The sequence below is a fragment of the Microcebus murinus genome, chromosome 14, assembly GCF_040939455.1.
Source record: "Microcebus murinus isolate Inina chromosome 14, M.murinus_Inina_mat1.0, whole genome shotgun sequence".
Taxonomy (NCBI): domain Eukaryota; kingdom Metazoa; phylum Chordata; class Mammalia; order Primates; family Cheirogaleidae; genus Microcebus; species Microcebus murinus.
In genome coordinates, this window is record NC_134117.1 from 72996295 (window position 1) to 73003723 (window position 7429).

At 45.0% G+C, this 7429-nt stretch overlaps 1 long non-coding RNA gene across 3 annotated transcripts; it reads left to right on the forward strand.

Moving 5' to 3' along the window:
• The first annotated feature begins 213 nt into the window (after positions 1–213).
• LOC105878999 (uncharacterized) lies at positions 214–7145 on the forward strand. Of its 3 annotated transcripts, XR_012922916.1 has the most exons (5): positions 215–443; positions 1113–1287; positions 3911–4018; positions 6031–6114; positions 6508–7138. It is a non-coding gene; the product is annotated as an uncharacterized LOC105878999 (long non-coding RNA). The 3 variants fall into 3 exon arrangements; XR_001157580.3 differs by lacking the exon at positions 3911–4018 and having other exon boundaries at positions 214–443; positions 577–1287; positions 6508–7145; XR_012922915.1 differs by lacking the exon at positions 3911–4018 and having other exon boundaries at positions 217–443; positions 6508–7130.
• The last annotated feature ends 284 nt before the right edge of the window (positions 7146–7429 follow it).

Below are 7429 nucleotides of genomic sequence, written 5' to 3' on the forward strand. Positions count from 1 at the left end.
GCCCATCTGCCTCTAGGAGCAGGGCCACGAGACAGCCAATCGAAGCAAGACCTCGGTGGCTTCCAGCCAATCAGCACCAAGAAACGCTATTGAGGCGGCCCCGCGAGTGAGGCCGCCTGCGAGGCGAGGGCCCAGGCAGTGTGGGCGGGGCTTCCTCCGCGGAAGCGGTCCTGCCCCTCTTCGCGCGGATTGGCTGCGCCAGATTGCCCAAAGTGTCGTTCTCGCCTCTGCCACACCACGTTTGCGCAGGCGCACCGCGGGTTCCTCCGCGTCCCCCTGTGGCTCGCCGGTGTCTGGTTACTGCCGTGAGGGCGTCTCTGTGTCAGTTGGTTCATCCATTGCATCCATTCGAGAGCCCGCCGTGCTCCCGCGCTGGTGGCGGTCTTCAGGAGCCGGGACATAGCGGCTGTGAGGGATAGCTGACGTGAAGCGGCAGCACCGAGGTGAGCTCAGAGCGGCAGGGCGGAGGGCGCCCCTGGGGCGGGCCGCGAGGAGTGAGGCCAGCAAGCGGGCAGCGGGCCTCGGACCCGGGCGAGTTCCTGTCCGTGGAGAGACACTGTTAGATTTGCATTTCAGGATGCCCTTTTAGGGGCTGTTTAGAAGGGTGAGAATGAAGACCTGTGCAAGAGAAGAGAAGCCGAAAAGTTTCACAGAACCGAGAAGCCAGACGATGTCGCTTGTCATCGACCTGCCCTCATTTGGGAGAGCTCGAATGCTTTCCTCCTATCCCACAGGTCCCCTCTGAGCACTGTGGTCCAACTACTACTCAAGCCTCAACGACCAGACTTCTCAGCTCTTGGGCACACCCCTTTCCTTTCCTGCAGGCACCTACAGTCAACTGCTGAAACAAACCTTTCTGCCACCCACCCCGCCACGCCCCTGTCCGTTTCAGAATCTCCCATCTCTTGTGGTCCCTTATCCACTGGTCACAGGCAACCACTAAGCACAGTCAAATGGAGATATCTGTTGATATGTGTGTTGCCCCCTCAGGCTATGACCCCCTCAAGGGCATGGACAGTAGTCTTCTGAGCTCTGATGTCACAACTCTGAGCACAGTGTCTGACAGTGGACCAAAAGGGGAGTTAAGCAACACACCTCGCTTTCCCCTGCAGGCAGAGCCCATCCTTTCTCTCCATCTCAATCTTCGTCCTCTCTCCATGGACCCCTGTGAGCCATTCCCACTCTGCCCAGTTCAGTAGCTGCCTCACCTAGGAAGCCACCTTTCCTGTTCTGTGCCTCCACTCCTGGCATGGCAGGGGCCCACCTCTTCCAAACCCTGCATCACAGGTATTGGGCATCTATCTTTGTTTGTTTGTTTGTTTGTTTTATTTGGTCAAGTGGAGCAGTGGGAGTGGAGAAGGAACAAAGGAATCTGTAACTGGTTGTGATCAATTAGTTGTAAACACCACTGCACTTGGACCAACCGTGGGCACCTATCTTGACCTCACCTTTTTCTCCCAGGACTGTGATTCAGGTCACCTATGGCTTCTTGCTTTCAGAGACCTTGGCTATATGAATAAACCATTGAATAAAATGGCCGACAAATTACTGAGTATTAATACATGGCTGGATGCATACACTTATGGATGGATAAATAGGAGTTAAAAAAATCCTCTCAGCACATCTGAGAGTTGATGGCTTCCTGCTTGAAATTCACCTCTTTCACTCTTCTCAGCTCTAGACCACCATGCCCACTGCCTGCCTCCTGTCTCCACATGGATGTTTCGTAGGCTGTTGAAACTCAACATTGCCTAGAATAAATGCTTGGTTTCCTCTTTACTCCACCTACTCTATCTTGTCCATCCAAGTGGTAAAGGTCTGAGCATCACCTTTTTTTTTTTTTTTTTTTTGAGACAGAGTCTCGCTTTGTTGCCCAGGCTAGAGTGAGTGCTGTGGCGTCAGCCTAGCTCACAGCAACCTCAAACTCCTGGGCTCGAGTGATCCTTCTGCCTCAGCCTCCCGGGTAGCTGGGACTACAGGCATGCGCCACCATGCCCGGCTAATTTTTTTTTATATATATATCAGTTGGCCAATTAATTTCTTTCTATTTATAGTAGAGACGGGGTCTCGCTCTTGCTCAGGCTGGTTTTGAACTCCTGACCTTGAGCAATCTGCCCGCCTCGGCCTCCCAAGAGCTAGGATTACAGGCGTGAGCCACAGCGCCCGGCCTGAGCATCACCTTTGATTTTACCTGTCCCTAATTCCCTGTATCCAGTCTTTAAACGATTCCTCTTCATTCTGCCTCCTATGACATCTCTGTGACTCATCCCTTTCTCTCCTCCTCTGACACACAAAGTGCAGTACAAGCTTTGGCATTCAAGGCCCTGCTTAAACCACCTTCTCTGGTGCTCTCAGCACTCTCAAGCTGGACCCCAGAATCCTTTAGGTTCTTCAAGTCTGTCCAAAAGTCTTTGGATGGGCTGTTCCCTCTGGGACACTCCCTGTTTCTCACATCTGTGTAGGCAAGTGGTCTTTGAACGTTTGATCTCATTTCTGAAAAACTACATACCCACTCCACAGTTTTATGTTGCTATTTAAAGTTTTCATCATAAGCTTAAGTAGTTGCAACTTCTGGTATGTTTCATTGATATTTTAAAGTAAAATGGTGTGTGATAGTATATCCATTGGAATCTGAACATCATACTATTTTGATTCCAACCATAATTCATTTAAAGATTTACATAAAAAACTCTTTCTTAATATTAGTTTGTTCCATACTTTTTTTTTGCTTCAGTCTATTTCCTTCCTCTTTCAGCTGCAGAATTTAGCCTAAGTCATATATTTTTATTCTTGAAAATCTCTTGTTGACCACCTGTCTAGTCTTTTGAAAACCTCCCCCTCTTTTCCGTATCTCTTTAGCACAGCACAAACACCTGCATTTATTGAGTGCCTATTCCCTAGCAGGCTGTTTTCTAGTACTTTCCACATACAGGTTGAGTATCCCTAGTCCAAAAATTTGAAATCCAAAATGCTCCAAAATCCAAAACTTTTTGAACGTCAATATGATGCAACAAGTATAAAATTCCAAGGCCGGGCGCAGTGGCTCACGCCTATAATCCTAGCACTCTGGGAGGCCGAGGCGGGCGGATTGCTCAAGGTCAGGAGTTCAAAACCAGCCTGAGCAAGAGCGAGACCCTATCTCTACTATAAATAGAAAGAAATTAATTGGCCAACTAATACATATAGAAAAAATTAGCCGGGCATGGTGGTGCATGCCTGTAGTCCCAGCTACTCGGGAGGCTGATGCAGAAGGATTGCTTGAGCCCAGGAGTTTGAGGTTGCTGTGAGCTAGGCTGACACCACGGCACTCACTCTAGGCTGGGCAACAAAGTGAGACTGTCTCAAAAAAAAAAAAAAAAATTCCTTACCTGACCTATGTGATGGGTTGGAGTTAAAACTTTGTTTCATGCACAAAATGATTTTAAATATATAAAATTGCCTTTAGGTGATATGTATAAGGTATATATGAAACATAAAATGAATTTCATGTTTAGACTTGGGTTCCATCCCCAAGATATTATACACATGCAAATATTCCAAAATCAGAAATCCAAAACACTTCTGGTTCCAAGAATTTCAGGTAAGGGATACTCAACTTGTATTAATTCATGCAATTTCCACAATTACCTTGTGAGGGAGGACTCATTACCCCAATTTTAGGATGAGGAAATGAGGTGCAAAGGTTAGGTGATATGGCTGAGCCACATAGCTGGATGTGGCTTCCTGGCCCCAGAGCTGGCTTTTAACCACCACTCTCCATGTAAAACTGTGCATGTGATTTATTTTTACTGTGATATAAAAATAGCTTTATTGTTCAGCTGTCACTAGTGAAAAGAAAAAAAAATAGCTTTATTGACATATTCTTCTCTTACCATACAATTCACCCATTTTATTTTATTTTTTATTTCAGCATATTATGGGGGTACAAATGTTTGGGTTACCTATATTTCCCTTTCCCCACCTGAGTCTGAGCTTCAAGCGTGTCTGTCCCCCAGATGGTGCGCACCTCACCCATTAGGTGTGTATATACCCATCCTCTCCTCCCCCTTCCCATCTTCCTGACACCCGATGAGTGTTATTACATGTATGTTCACTTTAAGTGTAGATCAGTTAAAACCAATTTGATGGTGAGCACATGTGGTACTTGTTTTTCTATTCTTGGGATACTTCACTTAGTAGAATGGGTTCCAGCTCTATCCAGGATAAGACAAGAGGTGCTAGATCACCATTGTTTTTTGTGGCTGAATAGAACTTCATGGTATACATATACCATATTTTATTTTATTTTTTGAGACAGAGTCTCACTTTGTTGCCCAGGCTAGAGTGAGTGCTGTGGCATCAGCCTAGCTCATAGCAACCTCAAACTCCTGAGCTTAAGCAATCCTTCTGCCTCAGCCTCCCGAGTGGCTAGGAATACAGGCATGCACCACCATGCCTGGCTAATTTTTTTTTTATATATATATATTAGTTGGCCAATTAATTTCTTTCTATTTATAGTAGAGACGGGGTCTCGCTATTGCTCAGGCTGGTTTCGAACTCCTAACCTTAAGCAATCCACCCGCCCTGGCCTCCCAGAGTGCTAGGATTACAGGCGTGAGCCACTGCACCTGGCCTACCATATTTTATTAATCCACTCATATATTGATGGGCACTTTGGTTGTTTCCACATCTTTGCAATTGTGAATTGTGTTGCTATAAACATTCTGGTGCAGATGTCTTTTTAACAATTCACCCATTTTACGTGTACAATTTGTCAAGGTGGCTCATACCTGTAATCCTAGCACATTAGAAGCCTGAGGTGGGAGGATCACTTGAGGTCAGGAGTTCATGACCAGCCTAGATAGCATAGGGAGACCCTGTGTCTACAAAAAAAAAAAAAAAAAAAAAAAAAAAAAAAAAATCAGCCAGGCATGGTGATGTACGCCTGTAGTCCCAGATACTTAGGAGGCTGAGGTGGGAGGATCACTTGAGCCCAGGAGTTGAGTTTGAGTTTATAGTGTGCTTATGATTGTGCCACTGCACTCCAGCCTGGGCAACAGAGCAAGACCCTGTCTCAAAAAATAATAACTGTACCAGGAGAACAAGGATAAATTGTGATGGCTTTGAACAAACTGGAATGTATATTCACCCATCTGTAGTTATTTTTACATTACCATTTTTTTTTTTTTTTTTTTTGAGATAGAATCTCACTGTAGCTCAGGCTAGAGTGCCGGGGCATCAGCCTAGCTCACAGCAACCTCAAACTCCTGGCCTCAAGCAATCCTACTGCCTCAGCCTCCCGAGTAGCTGGGACTACAGTCATGTGCCACCATGCACCACTAATTTTTTCTATATATTTTTTAGTTGTCCAGCTAATTTCTTTCTATTTTTTTTTAGTAGAGACGGGGGTCTCGCTCTTGCTCAGGCTGATCTCGAACTCCTGAGCTCAAACTATCCACCTGCCTCGGCCTCTTAGGGTGCCAGGAATATAGGTGTGAGCCGCCACGCCACCTGGGACACATCATTATTTCTTCTAACATACATTAGGGTTTATGCTCTTGTAACTTGGCTCATGAATAGTTGCATCCTCAGGGTAAGTTCATATAACAATGACTTCTATTAAGAATATGGATTTAGGGCCAGGCGAGGTGGCTCATGCCTGTAATCCTAGCGGTGTGGGAGGCCAAAGTGGGAAGATCGCTTGAGCCCAGGAGTTTGAGGTTGCTGTGAGCTAGGCTGACGCCCCGGCACTCTAGCCTGGGCAACAGAGTGAGACTTTGTCTCAAAAAAACAAAAAAGAATATGGATTTAACCGTAGTTTGGCCTTATCTGTTGAATATCTTCAAGTTTCTGTGTTTTGAATCAGGAATCTTTACATCTTTGATATGTGAAGATTTTTCCAATTGCAAAGGAAAGAAAATCGTGTGCAAGTTCACTTAGTAAAAGATAAATCTGGAGGTAGTGTGAAAGTTTTAGGGTTGATGTGGCCTAGATGCTCCATGGTATAATCAAAGATTCTGTTTCTTCCTATCCCTCAATTTTGCCTTCCAGATGATATCAGCTTTCTTAAGTCTGGCTCATGGGAGTACCTGTGTTTTACCTCCATGTTGAGGAAGCTAGCCTGGATCGTTTTGGGTAAGCAAGGGAGTTTTCAGATGGCCTTAGAAAACTGTTCTTGGTGTCCTGTAGGTTCTGAGTTATGTGCCTATCCATTAACTTGAAACTCTGCTTTGTGAGTGGGATTATGGTTCACTTAGCCTGGACACATGCCTGACTACCAGAACTAGTGATGGAGTTGGCATCCCCCAAACTACATGTGCTACATATGGAGGGTGTAGTTATCTAAACAAAAGTATGGATAATTACTAAGAGAAGAGGAACTGTAAGTCAAGAGACCAATATCTGCCTTACATGCTCTCTGAGGCGGGCAGCAACCTAAGCCAGGCAACTTTCCAACCTATTTTCCCTAATGTTGACAAACATACTCATTTAAGTTGCTTGTTAATCTTTGTTCTTTCTTTGACACAGCAACTCTTCATCTCTGGGCCTCCTCCTTACTGTCATGTCTCCTGTGAAGTCCGAGTTGAACTGCAGACTGGAGGTTCTCTGGATGCCGGCCTGTCTTACTCAGTGAACCCTTACGTAGATCACCGTAAGAGTGGAGGGGGCTTCCTTTGGCTTTCGAGTTGCCACTATTGCTTCTAGTATGATTAGGAACTCCATAAACCTATACGGAATGGAGACCATGCTATTTTCATTACCGTGTGTCTAAGGAAATGTTTGCATTTTTCCTTCATTAGGTCAGTGTAAACCTGACAAAAACCATAAAAGATGTAGTTTCATAAATTGTTAAAGGTAGAAGAGCCTTATCTTCACTGAATGTGTTCATTTTATCCCCAAGGAAATAGGGGTTCAGATGGCAAGTGATTCCTCTAGTTCATAACAGAGGCATGCTTTATTTCATCCATGTTCTTTTTACTCCTCCAATAATTTATATTATGCTTACAATTTATAAGGTTTTTTTCCCAAGTACTGTCAACTCTTAACTATTTGCAACCAATTAACTGTGGTAAAAATAAATTATTATCCTTTTGGAAAAATATAAAAGAGTAAAATATACAACTCAATGGTTTTTAGTATGGTCATGAAGTTTGTACATGTAATTTAAAAATATAGGCCGAGGGCGGTGGCTCACGCCTGTAATCCTAGCACTCTGGGAGGCCGAGGCAGGCGGATTGCTTGAGGTCAGGAGTTCAAAACCAGACCCCATCTCTACTAAAAATAGAAAGAAATTAATTGGACAACTAAAAATATGTAGAAAAAATTAGCCGGGCATGGTGGCACATGCCTGTAGTCCCAGCTACTTGGGAGGCTGAGACAGGAGGATTGCCTGAGCCCAGGAGTTTGAGGTTGCTGTGAGCTAGGCTGATGCCATGGCACTCACTCTAGC